At 39.5% G+C, this 20,296-nt stretch overlaps 1 protein-coding gene and 1 long non-coding RNA gene across 4 annotated transcripts in view; one reads left to right on the top strand and one right to left on the bottom strand.

Annotated features, from left to right (window-relative positions):
- The window catches only part of LOC311443437, a 139,722-nt gene that overhangs the window by 117,667 nt on the left and 1,759 nt on the right, over positions 1–20,296 (bottom strand). For all 3 annotated transcript variants that reach the window (XR_014697270.1, XR_014697271.1, XR_014697272.1), the window contains exon 2: positions 3,165–3,275. This is a non-coding gene — a long non-coding RNA (uncharacterized lncRNA). The remainder of the gene's footprint in view (positions 1–3,164; positions 3,276–20,296) is intronic.
- Positions 5,163–20,296, top strand: part of SMPD3 (sphingomyelin phosphodiesterase 3) — a 121,271-nt gene continuing 106,137 nt past the window's right edge. The window contains exon 1 of the mRNA XM_084533582.1: positions 5,163–5,276. The gene's annotated coding sequence lies outside the window, so the exon portion shown is untranslated. The remainder of the gene's footprint in view (positions 5,277–20,296) is intronic.

Raw genomic sequence — 20,296 nt, 5'->3', positions numbered from 1 at the left:
AACTAAACATGGAACAGAAGACTAAGTAAATTTACATTTTTGGACCTTGACAGTAAAATATTCATTTATCAGTGCAATGCTATGAATGGAAAAAGTAACCCCACTTTATTTACTTGATCAACTTTTACCTCCTAATAATTGCAAATATCGTTTAGTCATTATGAGTCATCCTATCCTTCCTTACCACCAGCAGGACGGTTAGCGTAATCAATTTTTTTTTCTTTACACACAGGACAGCTCCTATATCATGAACAAGGCACAGGCTTTTCTTGACTATCAAAAATATTTCTGACTTGAGTTTTGCGTTCTTCATTCAAGGCTCCACAATAAGGGTATCAGAAGCCATGGCATAAAGATAAATAGGGACGTTAGTTTCCCACTGTGGGTACTAGTTACTAATATATAAAAGGATACATTTAAATCATACTATTAGTAAAAAAATCTCTACAGCGACGACAGAACCAACAGGCAGTAATTCCAATACCTACTCCAGGGCCTTAGTCTTCAGTATACACTGCTTTCCCTGCTTCTTCCATTTTCTGTTTTCTTGAATTCCCTTACCTGCCTGCTTTCCAACAATATGGCACAATTAGAGGTAACACGTCATGCTCTGTTTTATTTCTGGTAACACAACAGCTGAAGTCCCTTTCTGTGAAGCGCCAACCTGATCATCTTCCTGGATTCCCTGTAGCTTTGAGGATTACCAGAAAAGGGTGGACCATCTAATTAACACCTCTAAGCATTGTCTAACACAACCCCTTTTATAGTTGTGAAATCTCCCACACCTACAACTATTTTGCACATTTTTTTGCTCGTTTGTTAACAGTCCCCCATAAAAAAAACACGTCTCTAGATATTCTAAAAATGACTTGCTTTATCAGTTCAGCCTACTTTTTCTGTGCATTTAATATCTATCCTTGAACAGTTATAAACAGACTGTTACAATGACATACAGAGTACCATGCCATGGAATCTCTTAGTGATAAATCATTTACCTTCAAATGAAGAATCATGAAAAAGTTATGCAGGACATCTCAAAGCAATTTTCAGTACTCTATGTGAACTAGAAGGTCTAAAAATAGTTTCAAAAATGTATTTAGATAGTGACTATTTAAGGGCAGATCAAGGCTGCCTCTAAGAAGCACTTATTAGAGAGTTTATTGCATTTTTGAATACTTAAATACTTTATATTTATTTCATATATCCTTTCAATTATACAAGACTTAACTGTACCTGGCTGCGTCATGTATTTTAGCTACACCATTTGGCACAAGCTCTGCTTTTCTATTCCAGTATCAATGAAACAGAACTTCTTCCTCTATTTTAATTTTTAGTCTATTTCTTTGCAAGGCAAAGGAAGCATTGATGCTACATGGTTATAATTTAATGAGGATGAGAAAATGGAGGTAGTGAGGAGGAATCATGACAACTGCTGTTCTTTAACATAGTAAGAGAAAACCTTTGGAAGCATAGCTGGGTAAACCCTTAGATAGAACGATCAGTGATCCTTCAGTAATGTCTGATTAAATGTTTACTAAGCCCATCAATAAGAATTTGGACATACAACAAACTGAAAACAAGTAACACATTGAGGTATCCTTAGAAAATAAAATTAGTAATCTTTTTCTTCCTTTCTTTCCTAAGACTTCTTCTTCCAATCCTTCTGCTGAGATAAATGCAGGGATGCCACTGAAACTGGAAAAAAAATTTGTTCTCCTATCTGGCTTTCCCTGAATTCATTTTACTTGTGCAGGAAAATGGGAGTCTCTGTCTGCAGGGTAAGCAGGCTGGTTGCTGCTGACAACAGCACACTACAGCTGCTGTTAGCAGAAAGCAGGATCCATGAATCCAGTTATTCAGCTGTACTCAAATGGCTGATGATTGCCTATGTAAGACCTTAAAGAACTTTTCATACTTGATTTGATAAAGTCATTCTACTTTTACTTCTGTCCAAAACTATTTGGAACTCTAATAAACTTACTTAATATAGGCAGAGCTAATTCCAGATTCAAAAGTAGTGCTCAAGAATTTTTATGTGACTTTGGGAGCAAAGCGATGATTATTCTTCTTCCATTTCAGTGCCCAAAAAGTTAGAATAAGGACTAGGTGTATGAAATAAAAAATGAGAGTAAGAAAGATGTCAGATCTGGGACATGAATTATTGTTACCTGCATTTTATAAAGAACTGTTGTTCTCACTAAGTCCTTTAATTGAATGATAATGTGTGTTAATAATAATCTGTGAGTTTGAATTAACATATTTAGATTATTCACAAGTATTTTGACTATATTTTGGTTGCGTCTCATTTTTTTTTTTCCAAAGCAGAAAATGGCTTCTGGTGTGCTTTCAGCTAAAAAAAGAACTTGGCCTCATCATGATTATGGGGTGAAGACAAAATGCAAAGAGAAGGGAGTTGTGACTCTTCCACACAAGCAAACCCTGTGCTAATTTCTGGTTTTGTAATTTGGGATACCCCACAGCTATATATACTCCTGAAAGCTTTTCTCAACTACACCATTTACCTCAGCTAGGCTCTCTATCGTTTCAAGTTCCCTGCTATTTCAGATGTAGAATCCCTCTACCCCACACTACCACACCAAAGTTCCAATTTTGAGGATGTACATTCTATTGTTACTTGAATGTGTAGGAAATGACAAAAGGAAGAAATTCTGTTTTTCATTATTTGTTTTTGACTATACCCAGAACTCATTTTTAATAACTCTGAGTCATTATTCAGAGTACAGCATTTGCCTTGTAGACTCATAAATACTTCCTACACCTACAATTTCAGTCAAATAAAAATTCTAATGTAGTAAATACTATTGTAAGCTTCTCTACTGTAGTTTGCTCAAACTGTATAATGATGAAAAGTTCAGGTATGGCACTAAGAATACAGAATTCTGATTTAAGTAAGCTGTGAAATACTCTGGGGAAGGTACTTTAGGAAGTGATTTGATGGTTGTCATGTAGCCAGGATTAGAATAACTATAAGACAGCTGTATGTATTCCACAGACTTCACTTACACTGTGATCAAGTTAGTATGCTGGTGGCATATAACGTAGAATCAGAGCAGGAACCTTTTGAATCAACACAAATCCAATAGTGGATAAAACCAAAAATCACTACGCGGTATGTAATATCAGAATCTGTGTCATTTTCTCACCTTTTCAGGAGAGCTGCAGAAGTGAGCTTGCTCAGTAGAGTGTGGCTGCATGATCCAGCTGCTATCAAGGAAGCCTGTTACGCTGACATTTAAGAACTATCCAAAAAACATCTGAAAGAGGAAGAGAAACCATTACAATATCAACCTATTGAAAAAATAACAGTAAGCCTTACTTCTTCTGCATCGTTAGTATAGAATAAACCATGCAGGGATGAGGATGATCCAAATGAAAGATTTGCTAACATAGTGTAAATAAAATATTCTGCTTAGTTTAATTTGGTTGTCCAGGTTTCCCTGTAATGTTACTTGCTACCTTGCAGTGCAATTGCTAGAAAACATCTCCTGGGCATTGGGGTTCCAAAGCAGCAACACCAGGGCCATGCATAGGATCCTAACATAGAATCTAAGTTCCTCTCTACAAAGAGAAAGCTAAAGCACCATTTAACACTCACCATCTAGCAATACGAAATTTCAGAAGGAAAATAAAAAGCTTGCAGAGCAGAAACACACAGCTTTTCAATATCCTGAATACCACATATCTCACAGCAAGAGATGGCATAGTGCTCAAACTTCTGAATTAAGTTGCAAGCATTTAGCTCCTTGTATTAAAAAACTCTTGAGAAACTTTCCTTTAATCGTCGTTACCAAAATCATAAGTTTACTTATACACTGAAAAAAAACAACATGCTTCTTTTGACAAGGAGCTACATAGAAATAGTTTGGAAATACTGTGTCAGTTCATTTGTAAGGTAAATAATGACACTCTGCTTCATAATTATCTGAAGAGCCCCGCAGAGACATTGGAATGTCTTTGATTTACCCTTGCTACAAGAAGGACATCGAGGTGCTTGAAAGAGTCCAGAGAAGGGCAATGAAGCTGGTGAGGGGTCTGGAGAACAAGTGCTAGGAGGAACGGCTGAGGGAGCTGGGTTTGTTCAGCCTGGAGAAAAGGAGGCTCAGGGGCAACCTTATTGCTCTCTACAGATACCTCAGAGGCTGTAGCAAGGTGGGTGTTGGTCTGCTCTCCCACGTGCCTGGTGACAGGACGAGGGGGAATGGGCTTAAGTTGCGCCAGGGGAGTTTTAGGTTGGATGTTAGGAAGAACTTCTTTACAGAAAGGGTTGTTATACATTGGAACAGGCTGCCCAGGGAAGTGGTGGAGTCACCATCCCTGGAAGTCTTCAAAAGACGTTTAGATGTAGAGCTTAGGGATATGGTTTAGTGGAGGGCTGTTAGTGTTAGGTCAGAGGTTGGACTCGATGATCTTGAGGTCTCTTCCAACCTAGAAATTCTGTTATTCTGTGATTTATGTCTGATGCCTTTTTGAAAGGCAGCTGCAATCGGGCTACAGCATTTTTTTGCAGTGCTTTGCTTTTCATTAGGAAGGTGGCGTCCTGACTTCATTCGGTTGCTTTTATGTATGTTTTATCTTCTGAATCTCGGTGACAGGGAGGAAGGGTGCACGGGGACAGGGCACAGCTTTCAGGACTTTCTCCAAGACCTTAACAACCGTATCACTTCTTTGTCTCTAATTACGCCTGCAAAAATACAGAAGAATTGCAGGATCCTAGCCTTTTGTTAAAAATAAATAAATAAATAAATAATGTCGAACCCTCCATCCCAAGCAAAAGGCGCAAGCCACCCCCCGACAACAACACCCCAGCGAAGGGGGGGTCACCCGAGCACGGCGCCCAGCGGGGCGGGAGGAGGCAGCGACCTCCAGCGCCTCTCCCCACAGCGGGGCCGTGTCCCCAGGGGGCAGCACCACCCAGCCCCGCGCCCCGCGCCCCGCGCCTACAACTCCCGGCGTGCAGCAGGAGCAGAGCCTCGCCCCCCAGGCCGCGGGGAGGACCGGGAAGGGCGCTCGGTCCCCCGCGGGGCGGGGCGCGGCGGCGGGGCCCTCCCGCGCCCAGGGGCGGGGAGCGCGGCTCGGCCCCGCCCGCGGCGCCCGGCGGAGCTGTTCAGCGCCCGGTGCTGAGCCTGAGCCTGCCCCCGGCGCACGGAGCCTCCGGCGCCGCTCCCTGCCCGTCGCTCGCATGGCTCCGGGGCTTTGAGCTCCCCGCCCGCCCGCCGTGGATGCTGCAGCTGCAGGCGGCCCCGGCTCCGCGGCAGGTAAAGCTCCCGTCCTCCTCCTCCCCGCCCAGCCCCAGCCCCGCGAGGGGAGCACGAGGAACAAAGCGGGGCAGAGCGCCTGCTGCTGAAGGAGTTTCGGGATTTTAATTGCCGGGAGGTGGGGAAGGGAAAGGGCTGGTTGATCGCAAAGAGCTCTGCCTCGTTGTTCAGGGAGAAAAGGGAGGCGTGATGCTGCCCCGGGAATCGTGTTCTCGTGGTTCAGCAGGGTTTGGCGTACAGGTAGTGCTATAGGCAAGACTGCAAAATGGTTTCCTTGAATACCCTCCTTAGCTGTGGTGCTCGGATGGGTTTTGCACAGCACTAATTCCTTGCTCCTTTCTGTATGGATTACTACTGCCCCAGCAGAGCCGGGGCGCACAGCTGAAGGTTAGAGACAGAGCAACGTGGAGAGGGGTCCTGTGGCAGAAGTGGGAGGAAAAAATGCCTCTGTATTTAAGGCCAAATGATAAGTTACATCCTAAATGAAGTCCGTTACAGCCAAGCATGGTGCTGCTATGCCTGATGCTCCAGGCTTCCTCTTAGTGCTGGGTGATGAGTAAGGACTGGAGCAAGCAGATTAAACATGCACAATCAAGCAGCAAGTGTTCTCAGCTGTGCCTATGTGGAGTAGCTTCTCTTGTCAGTGGAGTGGTGAGTATTTCTTAACTACCCAAGGACCGCGTGTCTTACTGTAGAGCAGGCTGCAGTTGTATTTGTTGTATTTTTTGTGCTGGTAACTGACCAGCTTAAAGTGTTTAAGTGGCATGGGAAAGGAGAGGCTGGAAAAAGAACAGTCGGCATTCTTCTCAGGTGTAGATGGTAAGAAAGAAGTTTAACCTGGGAGATCTCAGGAACCTGCATAGGTTGTGCTGATTTCAACAAGAAACCAGGGAATCAAACTAAGGTAAAAAAACTACTTCCTTTAGAGAACCAAATGCAATCTAATTGGCATATTCTGCATGTTTTACTTCTGCCCTGTATCAAGAATTTCTTTGTTTAAGGTAACCACCGCTCCCCACATTACCATATCAGGTATTAAACCAGAAAGGAATTGCTGGGTTCAGTAAGGCAGGCATTTAAAAGCAAGTTGATGAGACATCAGTTCCCATGTTAAAGATTTTCTCAGTCTGGATTGAAACTTAACACTTCTCATTTTTCATTACTTTTCCTTGAATTAATGATTTTAATAGGTCCAGGTGTGTAATTAATTTTCAGGAGATAATGCATTTGATTCATCTTATCTAGGCTGCAGTTTCAATTTTTGTGCTTTATCTTACTAAGAAGATTTGAACAGATTGGGTACTATCTCTCAGTCCTCACATATCCAGAAAAACTCTCCTCCCAGTAAGAATCCTGGATACGCAGGGCAGAACATCAGGCCCTTAAAGGTAGCCTTTCAAGTTAACAATTACAACAGCACATTACTGTAAAATTAAAAAATCAATTTGTGCTTATGACAAGGCAGGCTTCCCCCCAGCAGAAATAAAATGTTTCCTGACATGGCTCCTCCCTACTTCTGGCTTTTAGTCTCAGTGCCACAGAAGCCTCAGAGCATGTGATCAGCTATATGTGACTTAAGCTATGCTATTGATTTTTTCTTACAATGAACGATTACTATGGAGTGACAAGTCAACCATTTTGATGTTAACAGATCTAGTGCTGGTAACCATAGCACACAGCCTAACCCACTCTGCACACCTCACTGTAGCAGCTTGCTTTAAATTAAAGGACACAAACCTTAAAATAGATTCTCTTTTTGGGTAGGAATGAAAGAGGCTTAATACTAGAATGGCACTGTAGACATTTCAGTTGCTGCCTGCAATAGTCTTTGAGGAGCCACTGAAATCTCAGAGGGGCTAAGCTGCATGCTCTGACCACACCCCTACATTGCCATAATTCATAAACCGAGACTGCTTGCTGCCACATCGGTATTTGTACCTGGTCAGTTAGGACAAAGACAAAGCTCTTTTGTGCTAATAAAGCTCGTACAGCATGCCTTTAATAAGATCTATGATCTTAGTCTTCAAGGTATTTTAAAAAGGACATTTCTGTTATCCCAACATTACTTATACTAAAGGCTATTGCAATTAGAACATTTTTTAATTGCTTACACAGCAGCTTGGACAATAAAGTAGTATTTTTCTAACATAGATCCACAGTGACTTTTGCTGTCCAGTTATCATGCATTCAGCACAGTACAATAAATCTCAAGTTGCAAGCTCTTCATGGAAATGTTTATCCTCTATAGTAGACTGCTGAAGTCATGGAAATATTTCCATTACACTTAAGCAAAAGTCTATTTTTCAGAAAGACTTGTGCAAAAAAAGTATTTGAGAGCCACTGCTATGATCCCACTATGCAGCAAGACTTTTTTAAAAATCAAAATCCTTATAAGCATAATTGGTATAAAAATGCTAAAAGTTAAAAATCAACATGTCATTGAAAAGCAGAGTAACATTTTTTCCTGCTAATTATATGTGGGAGTGAAGAGACATACTTTCATGAAAGAGAGCCCAAGTACCCTACATCACGATAAAATCTTTTAACATGCTGTTTTGTTCCCTGGATTGCGGCCGAGATTGTCTATGTACTTTATAGAACCTAAAGAAAAAAAATGTACCATATAGTGCCAGTTTTCTGCTCAAATTCTAGCAATGTTTGCTATTACCTATAACTAATTGTACCTATCCCCATGAATGGCATTAAATTGTTGGTACGATGCCCTCAACTCTGCTCTTTGAAAGCTATTTAAACACACAGTGCATTAATGTCACTGAACTGCTTCATCTTAAGAGGGTCTGCAAGCTTTAAGCAAGTCACCAGGATTATGCCTTTCAAATAGCAAGTAATGGTCTCAGTAATTTTTGAAGGTATAGCTCCTAACTTGAAGACTTACCTGTGGATTCTAAATATTTGTAGTAAATTTTCCACAACACTCAACAGTAAAGAAAATTACATCTGCTCTCCAAGCATGACTGCTATAATCATGTACTTTTATGTACTGCAGTTCAAAGTCACTGTAAAAAAACCTGTGAAAACAGACTACAGTTGAACTGTGACACTGTGCAGAGGAACAGTCCAAGGTGACTACATAATGCTGGCAAGATTTTGCACGGGAATACTCATTTCCATTTTATTTTGAATTACACAAAAAGTTTGAGCATTAGCTTGCAGACAAGTATCCACGCTGAATTGCAGTCAAGAAGAAAATGTTGTACTCACTAAGTTCTACTGAACTTTTTTTCTAGTACTTGGGGTGGGAGTAAGGAAACAAAGCTGGGTTAGAGGACAAGCCCTGCATGTTACAGTTGTATTTATCCAAGTCACCAGACTTCAGCAATTCCTGACTTAGTCATGACAGTGCTGCCCTTTGATGGCCATCCTGTCATGGTCACCACAGCAGCAGGCAGAATGCTGCCATACCTTAATAAGAGGATGTTTGCTGGTCACTTTAAGCAGGAAGAGATAGCTTCATGATTACAGAGAATCTCAGTGAAGATGAAGGAGACTGAGAAATTTCTCGGTCTTAATTCTTGTGCTACAAGTCTGAGGTTTAGCAAGTATATTTGAAGAACTCAAAGGAAGCACTCGTGTGTGAACTGAGCCCTATCTCCTCGCTGGGAATGGATGCCTGGGCAGCATGCCTGCTGCTCCTGTCTGTACGATTATTCCCTCTGGCTGCTGGCCTACTGAGCTTCAGGTTAAATGGCACTTCATAGTTTATGCTCTCCATTCACCTGCTATTCTACAGCTAGCATAGATGTGCTTGGACGAGCATCAGTTCATAAGAACTGCATGAAATAGAAACCCAAAGGATGACAGAATAAGCCATTTCATTTTGAGACTTGTCTGATACTGATATCAAAGAGTTAGAATTTTGTTTTAAACTCCTGCTACTCAAGCAAATTTGCCCCTCTCCCCCCCAGTTTTCCTTAAACAATACAACTTGACAAAGTTTGCAAATACAGCCATCTTAAGCACCCCAATGAAACATACAGGACTGAAATCTTTAAAGCTTTTGAAACAGTTGTAGTTCTCATTAGCTTCAGTTTGAAATAGTTACACAGTCCTCTACAGATTTGGACCCAAGATCTCTCTCATATTACAACCAGAAGATCCATCCATTAATCTTCCACCCCTTGGAAGTTTAACCTCAGCCTGTCTGCTTATTTTTTTGCCTGTATACAGGGACTATTCTTGCGTAGATTTGCAGGTAGACAGCAACTCAGTTGACATTTTTTGTTATTTTTGCTTTGGAAGTGCATTCATTTACAGCACCTCAAATACAGAGCAGGCAAACATTTATCTGGCATTCTTAAAATGTGGGGAAACTGAGAAGTGCCCTACCATCACAACTTCTATGTTACCTTGCACTTTGACCTATGAAAGAGCTCTACCATAGAACAAGACTTGTCTTGTAAGACTATACAGTTTTGAGGTCATCCAAAATGCATATACTTCAAATAATTAAAAGCATATGTAATCCAGTGATACATTGCCAGAGAACAGGCTGCAGTTGGACAACATAAGCCAGGAGATTCTGACTTAAATATGAAGAACATCAAGGCTTAGACTTGTATCACTGTCTCATAGGAAATATACCACAAGAAGTACTACAAACAAGTTCAGCACAAGCTTCACAGAGCACATCCTAAGCATTGCTTTGGGTAGCTAGGCATTGTCTTGAAAAAATACACTTAGGAAACGGTTTAGCAGGTGATTACCATACAGTGACACCACTTCCCCTCTACTCCAAAATCCTTTGTTACTAAAGGACATCAACTTGAACAGTATTCTATTACTGTTTGAACTATGAAGTGATGCAACATACACAGCTCCTTACATCTGAAATAATAAATGCAAGACAAGTACAAGACAACTATTTTCTCTGTAGTACTTGACTTCTGTCAACTACTGTAACTCAAGCACGATCTATTTTGGTATTAACAATAGCAAAAATAACCTCAAAAGTGACAAGCCATATCTGCCACTTGAAAGTATACAAGCTTTTAATATATTTAAAACTTGACTCAGGGTGAAGAGATAGCATCACAGGATTCCATCTGTCCCTTGACTATTTCTAAACAGGTTAACATTTGATTCCCCCTTCTACACGCTGACAAAGGAACAGTTTGCTGCTAATATTAGAAATGTACAGTTCCTTCTATTCCTTAAGATGAAGTTTGCTTCCAAAAATCACGTTTCAGAACCAAGTCTTACTTGTCTCTTTGGTTTTTAAGCTGTCAGTGGGAAAAGGGCCCACTTTAATGCTTCTTGAGAGAAAAGGAAGCGTTGTGGAGCAGGTGGTAAAATCCAGTGGTAGAGGAGAACAACAAATGAAGTCTACATAAGAATGAAGGGGAAAGCTGCTTGGTGCCTGGGAAGCTTAGAAATTAAGAGCAAAATAAAGGAGAAAATACAGGACAAATGGGAACGCAGGACTCTAAATGAGACAAATCAAGACAGAACAGAGGGTAAATAGGGAGTTAAGTTTGCAAGGACTAAAGATCCTGCGTGGCCCATAATCAAGATGATCCTCGCTGTACAAAGACCACGTCTGACCCCCTATTGCTAAACTCCAACACATGCACATACCTGTGGAGGAATGTGAAATCTTTCCCCATTGAAGCATCATAGCACATTATACCCCAGGCCAAAAGTGAAAGACTATTCAGCTGGAGCATAGCAGCATTTAATTAGGCAAAAAGTATATTTAACTCAGGAGACTGGTTTGAACTCCACTACTCTCATGTGCCTTACTTTGCACTGTACCATAGGAAGGTGCAAAAGTTGTCATCAGAAAGGTACTGACCCTGCATCAAAATAACTTGGATAACTAAGAAAAACCTAATCATTTTTCCTCCTAATATTTTAAGTCACCATTACCATGTTACAATAGTATTACGGTTAACCCCCAGCCTTTCAAATCAGACTTTCACATAACAGTTGAATCCATGAGTGACCCTAGCCTTCCTTATCTCTTCAATTGTCCATCTGATCACAAGTAAGAATGGCCAATGCAGTTGTTCCAGAGACAATGTGGTTCACTGAGCGGGCACCCAACTCAACATCCCCAGTACATTTTCTAACTTGCTGTGCACCTCTGGAAAGACACTTCAAGCTCTAGCTACTCACTATTACCAAAGTAACTTCTACTCCAGTCAACAGCACAAGTCCCCAGCTGGCCGAGTTAAGCCCCACAGAGCCTTATGTTGTATCATCAAATAAATAAATGGCAAAGAAAGGGTCATGAATCCCACTGCATTGCTGGACCCTTGCTCCATTTCCTCCCTGCTGTTACCTCCTTTATAGGGAATGTACATTATTTATTAAACTGTCAAGACTAATGATATTAATTCCTTTCATCAGCTTTAACTAGGTCAATATTTTGTCTACTTTTTGACCCCAGATGATCATTAATCAAGTGACCTTTTACAACATTTAAAACTTCTTTTAATATAGGTTTTTAGGTTAGACTTCAGTAGCTTATCTAATAAGACAAAGTATGATTCATTGAACTTATCTGTTGAGGAAACTTCCCAGCAAGAGTGGTTAAGAGTTTTATTGCTATTACCTTATATTTCACAAAGAAGTTTCCTTATTCCTTTGAAGCTAATTTCACACAGAGCCAGAAACCCAGAGATGAGAGTAGAAGAGACTTCTTATCAAGATGCAACTACCAGAGTACCACAACATGCACATTTTAAAGTCACTGTAAATTCATAGTGTAGCCTAATACTAGAGAACAGCTAGCCATCAGTTGTATCAATGTAGTTTCATGTTTACACCAATGCAGGGTAAATCTTTGACACAGTACATCAGAAGTCAAGTCAATACTAAGTTCTTAAGTTAATTGACACACCTGCTCTGGGTTTGGGATCTACATTTTGTTCATTGTCTGAACTTCACTTCAGCCATTTCTATAGACTAAAACAAAAAAACTAATGGAGTGTTCAGTATTTGATCTTTAGAATACACCTTCTGAAAAAGTACTGGTAGCTTGTAACACTTGTTCCTAAAACAGAAAGATGTCTGAACAGCATGATCACTAGTGCCTGCTGATCTTCTACCTCTTTGAAATGCCTCTTGAAAGGAGTATACTGTTTCACCATAGGAAGCCATTTTCTTCCCCTTATTCTGCTTTTCTTCCCTAAAGGCTGGTAAGAGTCAGCCTTTCACCTGGCTAGAAATTAATGAAGTTTCAATGACAGAAGGGAGCAAATGCAAGGACTCAATATATATCTGAATCATGGCTTTTGACACTACCGTTCACCTTCATTGAGTAGTTGCTAAGTATTAAGCAGAGAATAAGATTCAGTGTCACTATGAACCAAACTTCTGTATGCTTCAAGTGTGCCTAAATTAACTAGTACAGCCTATATGCAAACAGTGAATCTGCATGCTTCTTTTTGTTGAGTACCCTACCCAAAGTCAGAAGTCTGATTCCAGTTTCTTGCACTTGAGAACACTGCCCTCAAAAAGTTATCCTTCAAATTTTAACTGCTTGTCTTTTACAATTTGCATTTTCCCCACATTTATGCAGTATTACATATCCTTAGGATACTTATAACATGCTGCAATATAATGTAGGAGACTTTGTTATTACACAAGTTACTGTCTTATGTACCTCTGAGCACTGCATCCATGTCCAAAGTCGGAAGATTTTTTACACATACAAAGTCACCTTATGAAATAGCAAAAAATTGAGATGACATGAACATTTGCAGTGTCTAGACCAATCTTGCTATAACTGTTTATATCTACACATCTTCCATACCTTAGTTGTCCTTTATCACAAATTTTGAAGAACTTCCTATCACATCATGTATCTGAATAACCCAATGTGTACCTTTCCATATCTACATGCAAACCGAAGCTGAAGATAAGCTGACAGAGTTCTTCCTCCCTCCCCACAACATCAGCAAGAATTCCAATTATTTATGAGGGTAAGATTTTTGATTGTTTCTACAGATAACATTTTCTTGACTTTTCCAAGAAAACTGCGTGATAGTAAGCCTGCATTTAGTTCACATTTATCATCACTATCCAATCAACATGAAAGTTTTCTAGTTGTTATGTACTAATTACTACTATTAACTAAAGAAATTGCGGTTAACATCAAAATAAGCCACAGTTTATAAACACTCAGGTCTGAATTTCGAGAGCTTGTATACATGAAGATGTTAAGATTTGTTTTGGTCATGCATTAAGTTCACCTAAATTGAGAGCATTTTTTCCAGATCTACAGAATTAGAGTAAGTCACATAAAACTGTTATAGAACTATTCAAGAAATCCATATCTGAACCAGTCTTTTATTGAATTACTTTATGCTTTTGAAGGAAACATGGACCACAGCTTTGCAATAGTTTCAGTCACAGGTCTGCTTCCAAACACTGTAGCCAACTCGGCTCAGTGAGTTAGCCTAGAAAACCAATTCCTCTTTCATTAAAGAACAAAGTAGTAAAACAACCAAAACTTGTGCTGAAATAAAACTGTTACTTTGTTCTTTACCACTTACACTACACTTCCAGTACAGTGAAAGGAATTCACTTTTAAACAGAATAACTTGCTTTAATCTTTGTCAAAAATAGTCACTTTACTCCAATTACCCATTCCAATATTCAGAAAGGTGTGGTGGAAAGAGGGCTAACAAAAAAAACAACAACACATAAAATCCTTTAATGTCACCAAAAAGCAGCTAATAGAAAGATGCCTGATCCCACTCCTCAGCAAATAGTACAACTTTGTCTTTTCTTTACTTTTCGAGATGGAAAAGACAGTATAACCCTACCAGGGAAGAGATCTACGAGTTCAAAAGAATTAGCAGCTAGCAGTTGAGTGGTTGTAGTTTTCCTTATAGACTACTCCACCATTCACATATTGCTAAGCAAAACCGTTTGTTGTTGCTATTGGAAGTGGTAATAAAATCTTAATGAAAAATAAGTGAAGAGAAGATACATTAAAATATGAGTGCACCTTAAAACATTTCAAAATTTCAGAGGCTGGAGGAAAAACAACTTAGTTCCTGGCCCCTCTGCACAGTTACGTGAAATCCATACTGCTTTGCCACACAGATGAGAGAACAGTTTCAGAACAACTTCTACAGGAGTGTCTAATCCAACACAAAGCTGAATGCTACCACAGATGACTGTACCAGCAGCAGGGCAAGACAGGGAGACTCTAGACAACAGATAGGATGCTCTTATGCAAGCTAAGAAACTGGCAGAGACCAGTGAAGAAAGATAAGAATCTTGATCATTTAACATTTCTCTGCGGGCTGGGATATGCCAGCAAACCTAGTCTAAGGTTAAAGACAAATTTAATGGGAGCAACATAGTTAAGTATTATGTCCTCTTATCACTGAGAGTGAGAGGAACGAAGCACACAGGTCATGCTGTGCCTTCCTTAGGGCCTGAGACAGAAAAGAAACCCTGACAACTAGCACCTGTAATTCAATCCTGAGCATAAAGACAAATGTTTGCTGTATACACACCAGAGATGAAAATTCTCACTGGCCAAAGGATGCACACACCCATCACTTTTTTGTAATAACAGGTAAAGCTCAGAGCTTTGTTTCATCTTTTAACACAGAAGTTAAAGATGACAATATAATCCAAAAATAGCACTCCATTGTTTCTAAATCTGGGGAAACTTTTCTTATGCCCACACCAAAGGTGGAAAAATTACTGAAAAGAGGCCTGTCCTGATAAGGTGCAATTATGCAGATTACTTCAGTTGCTGCCAGGGTACCAGGGTATCAGCTATGTGATAAGCATTCCTTTGCAAGAACGATGTACAATAGAAGTGAAGCATGAGAAGTTGGCTACCACAGACTGGCAGACAATTCCAAATCCAGACTGCTGCAAATGGACAGGCATATCTTAGGTATGAAATGATTTTTATTCACCACAAGGGCACTGAATTAGTCATTTCAGGTTCTTGTCAATCTTCAGATAACGCAAGTAACAGAAATAATTGGAACTTTTTAAAAGCCTGTCTTCTCATCACTCCTCAGAACCTCCAGCCTTTTACTGCCCTATTATAGCTGTTCACCACAAAACAGAAACATAATCAAGATAAGGTGAAAAGGTACAGGCATAGCTAAGTCTTTACTGAACAGAAGTACATTGAAACTGTTACTGAAAGTTCCTCCAACAGCACACAAGCTGATAATGCACACAAATATAGCACCTAATACATTACTCTGCATTTTGCTCCTTCAATCATGTGTCCTATAGGTACAGAACGCTTCCTTGCCAAATCACTAAGGCAGCATGACATATTCCTCCACATTAACCTATACTTATACTTACCAGCTTTCCCATAGTCTCTAAAAGTAGTGTGTTACAGTTATTAAGAGTTCTTCTGGCAGCTGTACTTGTGGCAGATTGAGAGGCACGGACTCTGATGTGCAGGACCAAAATCCAAATTTATTAGGCAAGTATGCTGCTTATGTACACTAGGCACGGAGGCCGGTAATTTTCTGCTTGTCCTTGCAGCAGGTTTCCCAGTACTCCTCCTTCTCCTTCTTATCTCATACATAACTTCTCTTTACACTTCCCATGGCTTTTGTCCCACGGTTAACCCTTCATATGCTTCAGTCCCTACACCTAACTTTTTACTTCCTTGCAGTAGAAAGTACGTTCTCAACGAAAGCTTGAGGGCAGCATTCCATGTTATTGCCTCCTCCAACAGCTAAAGGCAACAAGTCCCCAAAATCCTGTGCTTTCTGTAGAGCAAGCCCGCACTGAGGAGTGCTGGGAAGCAATCTTCCAGCTGTGCTCCATCGCTTCAACACATACCACCTACTTGTTTTTGTCACCACCCCCACAGTAATGATGCACAATTTCATTACTTCACAGTGGTCCTTCAAGTTTAGTTTATACATTGACCATGCAGAATTTACATACCAAATAACACCCTCAAAGAAAAAGCAAAAAACAGTCCTAAAGGAAAACAGCAACAAAAATCTAGGCTTCCATTCAGCCCTACTACCTCCCTCAAGTCTTAATGCTTTCCACTATTATTTTCCCTCATGCAAGCAAGTTTCAAGCATCACAACAAAATGGAGTTTTTAATTTCTGTAAATAACTTTCCATTACATCTATTTACTCCTTCATTTGGTGGTCTGCTAGCAGCTCCTGAGTACCTACAACTCCTAAAAGGGATCTATTATGTAGCCACAAAGAAAGGTTTCCTCTGTGCAGTCAGGTTTTCAAACATATGCATGGCTTTCCCAAAGCCCAGAAAATCCTGACAGATGGAAGAACCAGTAGACAGCTTCATCCCTGGAAAGGCTACACATTAACTCTGTCAAGCAGAGATTATATTTCAGATTCCATAATCTGCTTCTGAATAGCTACTTCTGGCAATGCTATAGGGCCCAGCTCCATGTGTCTCCATTCAGACCTTACCGATACAGTCTCTGCACCTGTGCCACAACAGAATTTCCATCATATAATTCATTTCAACAGAATATGAAAAGTTACTTGACCTAACTTCTTACTGAACCCATTATAATTAAATAGAACAGCCTCGTTTTAGTAAGTGTGAAAAAGATTAATAGGCTCTATGCAGTGATTTTTCTATTACCTTAGGATGTTGCAAAGGAGTACTTTATGTTTTTGCAAATAGAAATATTACTTATTCGGATGATTTTAACATTGTATTCTAATACATTTAGGTTAAAAACTGAACCAAAAGCTTCTATACCTTTCACAATGGAAAGATTTTGTCAACCAAATGCAAAAGTTTAGTTTATACTTCTTTCATTTTATCAAATTTATTTAACTATATTATTCAAGTTTTGACTGGTTTGTTGACAGGAATTTTCTTTGGTAACCGAGGTTAAAGCCCTAAACTTGTAAGTCTTCTGAGGTCTAACTTTTTTTTTTTTTTTCCAGTGGGTATGGAGAGATTCGTTTGAGTTTATTGGGTGCTAAGTAACAGCTAACACTTTATAGCCTAGCATGTAAGTGGATTTTGTCTGCTCTTAAAATACCCTTCAAAACCACACTCTACTGAATAGTTTTATTTCTGTGTAGTAAGTTTACTGGTTATTTTCAGTTCAATAAGTAAATACAGACATGATGTTTACCTAACAGTGTTTCTTAATATCAATCAGACTATGTTCAGTTTGAACCCAGGCTACAGAACACAGCCTGCCCATTAAGAAGGAGGGAAGATGAACCACAGTTCACTAGCTTCTGCCTACAGCTTTCTTTAGTTTGACTGCTCGTTCTTTTTAGAATTAGATATCTGCACCTTCACTAAATGAGAGGAAAAGTTTATTAGTTACCAACTCACAGGTGCAGACCACTGGGCATCTTCAATTTTCCTCTGCCTCTCATGGTCATACTTAAACGTAAGGCTTGTCTTGAGAAACTCATTTAATGGTGTTCTGGAGAGAGCTTTTATGCCTCAAATGCCACCTCCAATTTGAAAGTCAGACCCTGGGGCAGGAAGTTGCCTGACAGAAAGACATACAAGAAATTAATTATATACCCTTACTATCTGCCATGCTGCTGTCTTACTTAGTTATTTTTTACTTTCTATAATACTGTACAAGAAAGACCCAGTCAGTGCCAGAAATACAATACTATGCATCTTTTACATAGCCTAAGAGCTTTTCTATACCACCGGAATTAAACTGAGTTCCATTACCAATATAGTGCTACAGCTTCAGCTTCCCAGCCCAGAAAAGACTAATCTATTAAACATATCCTGCATGTTGTCATACAGGTAGAAGTAACACTGTTGTAGCTTCAATGGTTTAGTTTGGAAGCGAGTCCTCCTAGTATAACCTGTCCCTCAGCAGAAGTAGTACATGACAGACCTATGTTTATCCTGGGGATCACAGGTACAGGGGAGATATAAAACCCAAGCTTACTAATTATTAGTCTTGCAAGCACACTGGGTTTTCCTTACCATTAGAGAAACAACATGTATGAAAGATCCTTAGAAGATGACAAACTAACATCTAATATACAAGTCAGCGTCCCAGGAGTTTTACTCTTCTGGGGCCTTCTTCATGAGGATAGCTGCCAGCTACGGATGCTTGGCGGACTAATTGGCATTAGCAATAAACAATATTTGTATTTGTCCAGGAAAATATCAGAAAATCCGTGAAAGGCTTAACATACATTAAAGAATCTGATAAGCCTCCATCTTTATTGAAATTACCGTGCAGTTCATTTTACCTATGAAAATTGCATTGATACCAAGTAGTGGTTTATAATGCTCTAGACACAATCTAGATGAACCTTAGCTATTGACAGATTATGAAACAAGTGTAGTGTACAAAAAGAGGATCTGCTACTATAATAAGTGAGGGTACTATGCACTTGGGGCTTCATAAAGCAATTTTGTATCCAGGCTTGACTGGCTTACAAGCAAATAAAAATTACAAAAAAGACTGCTAGATTGTTTAGCAATATGCCAGTCCCCGAGCTACAATACAATCTATCCTACCTTTAACACAGATACTACTACAGAGAAATTGTTCTCTAAGTTCTTGACAATAAAGGCATCATCAATCTTAAGTTTTCTGGAGCTATAACTTGACTTGTATAATATCTGAAAGTATTTAGATGCTTCTTTCCGGGTTTTTAAAGAATGCAGTTGCTGGAAGACAACGAACAAAAAGCAGACTAGACTGTCCTTGCATTCTGACATGCACTTTCCAGACTGAATTCAGAGACAAGCTAGGCTGTCAAGGTGAAGAGAATTAACATAAGAATTTCAGGAAAATAAATGAAGTGGTAGACAACAAGCAAAAGAACCGGGACGAAGGCTGGAGGCTGAAGAAAGCAACCGTAAATGATACACATGAAATAGAAGATTGAAATATAGGATGTGTGTGTGCAGCAGCAGTTCTGAAACCTTCTGAATAAAGAATTAACAGCTGATGCTGTACTCAGTAGGACTTCAATCTAGCCTGAGAAAGGGAGCTGAGCCAGCAAGACAGATGGCTGGTGAAGGAACTGACATTGCAAGAGCTGGAACATTCAGTAGAGAGGAAAAACAACAGCTATACCCATAAATGAACTGCTGCCAAGCATGTAACTGAGGTGAGAGGAATCATGCGATTTCAACAGTTCTGGAGAACTGTGGATGATGCCCTGAACTGCAGGCAGCAGACAAGGTCCTGAGCTGGGCAGTTCAGCATCAATGCAGAAAGCAAAGAGACAATACAGTGATTAAAAGGTCAAGCAGTACTTGAAAAACAGCTGCAAATAGTAATATTGCATAAGCGATTTCAAAAGCAAGTACTGAAAATGCTCTATCAACATAAACACTGTAAAGATAAATCTATCACCTAGAATTAATTTGCAAAAAGACAGCTCATTATTCAATAGAGATAACCATGTCAGATGCTAAGAAGTGTGAAAAAGAAACCAGATTTAGAGCCTGGCTACTAAGAAGAAAATAATTTCCACAAACCTTTAGTTTCTCACAGCTATTCACAGGCGTTCAAACACTTAATACAATTCTCTTTCCTTTATACTTACCAGAAAAAAACACTTCTGAATATTTGACCATACAAATTCTCAGAAATAGAGCAACTAAGATGTATAGGGGGTGGGGGCTGCAGGAATAAGAAGTTCAAGAATTTTACAGTTTAGCAATACAAAGGGAGGTGTCCTGAGGTCTCATGAAAATTGCAATCAAATTTATTAACATTTGTTGCTAATCAGAAGTAAGAGTTCTGAGAAAAATGGGAAGTATAATAATATCCCAAATGGGCATCTAATAAAAACATTTCTACTGATTAGACCATTTACTTTTTAATTACTTTTCCAACTCATTACAAGCTGCCAGTCACTGATGACAAGAAAAACTACATCTTCCTTTTGATTTCTGTGAAGGTGTTTATGGATTTAATATTATGTTACTAGAGATATACACTTCAGTAAATGCTGTTTTCATTAAATGCATTTGTACTGCATAACATTACAACTGTTTAAGACATACAGTTAAAGAAAATCCACTGTTGAAAACAGCTCTTCCAAAATTCTTA

Source organism: Aythya ferina (genome assembly GCF_964211825.1).
Source record: "Aythya ferina genome assembly, chromosome: 12".
In the NCBI taxonomy this organism is placed as follows: Eukaryota; Metazoa; Chordata; class Aves; order Anseriformes; family Anatidae; genus Aythya; species Aythya ferina.
The sequence above is the reverse complement of the archived record's forward strand: the minus strand, read 5'-3'. Positions and strand labels throughout refer to the sequence as shown.